The following is a 1,407-nucleotide window of genomic DNA, read 5'->3' as shown; positions in this document are numbered from 1 at the left end:
TGCTTGTAGCCTGTGCTTGTGTATTATCATCCTCTTGTCAGAGTGGACAAGTAAGTCTTCATGAAGTCTATTGTCACTAATTAAACTTTGACTAGTCATTTAATCTACCCTATACCGCCAATGAATGGGACGCCAATATTGCCATCACCGAGAAGACCTGCGTCACTATCCAGCTCGTCCACAACATCTGAATCCGATTCGGTTAAGTAATTTGGAGGACTCGAATCGAGATTTTAAAGAGAGACTGCAAGTATGACTCGGACAAAGTGGAGAGACCATTTAACCAAAAAAAAAAAAAAATCTTTATCTTTTAAAAAAACTTATAGTAACATCCTCTCAATTTTAGATGTTTTTCAAAAATATCCCTCACTTCTACAAATTCTTAAATCTACCATTCTTCCAATTTCCAAGTCATTTCGAATTGATCCTCCAACTTTCCAACTAATAGACAACATTAGCCTACCATTTTAAATGACCAAAAGACCTTAGCTCTCTTTAGACGTCTTCAAATATCTTCTGACAATATGGATAAATTAAGAGTTTGAAATACTTTGAGATTTGTGCAACATATGATCCTTAATTATAGGTCATATACTAATGATGCTTTAAGATCCATACAAGTGGATAATAAAAGAGTTTAAAATGCTTTGAGATTTGTGTGGTGTGTGATTCTTAACTATAGACTATGTATTAAGAATATTTTGAAATATATGCAAGTGAATGAACGAAGAGGAGTGCTTTAACATATGTAGATGGGTGATCCTTAACTAAGGTTGCTTTGAGATCTATGCAAATGGATGAATAAAAAGGTTTGGAGTACTTTAAGATCCATGCGGTGGATGATTCTTAGCTAAAGTTGTCTTGAGATCCATACATGCAAATAAATGAAGATATTCATGGTACATTGACATATGTGCAATAGGTGATTCTTAACTATGGACCATATACGAAGGATAATTTGATATCTATATAGGTGCATGAGTGAAGGTGTTTAGAATGTTTTGAGATTTATGCAGTAAATGATCTTTAACCATAGATTATATACTTAATGTTTTTTGAGATCCGTGCCAAAACTTCATCCCATAAATATCTGTCATGAAGGCCTTTTATCTTATGAAAAGTTTGTATGCTATCATATGATAATCGCATGACATCGTTCTTTTGATGAAAATGAATGGTAAAATGAATTCGGAATGATTTAGAAATTTGAACGATCGGTTTGAAACTTTTAAATTCAAGAAGGTAACTCATAGGAAATGTCTAAAGCTGAAGGGGCGTATCTATAATTGTATATATATATTTTTGTTTGGCGCTCAAGCCCATAGCTCATAGCACTCAACGAAGGTCTTTTTTCCAAAAACAACCGGCTGTTCTATTATATATAACCTACGCTATCACATCCGATAT

The sequence above is a fragment of the Elaeis guineensis genome, chromosome 2 (genome assembly GCF_000442705.2).
Source record: "Elaeis guineensis isolate ETL-2024a chromosome 2, EG11, whole genome shotgun sequence".
Lineage (NCBI taxonomy): Eukaryota > Viridiplantae > Streptophyta > Magnoliopsida > Arecales > Arecaceae > Elaeis > Elaeis guineensis.
The sequence above is the reverse complement of the archived record's forward strand: the minus strand, read 5'-3'. Positions refer to the sequence as shown.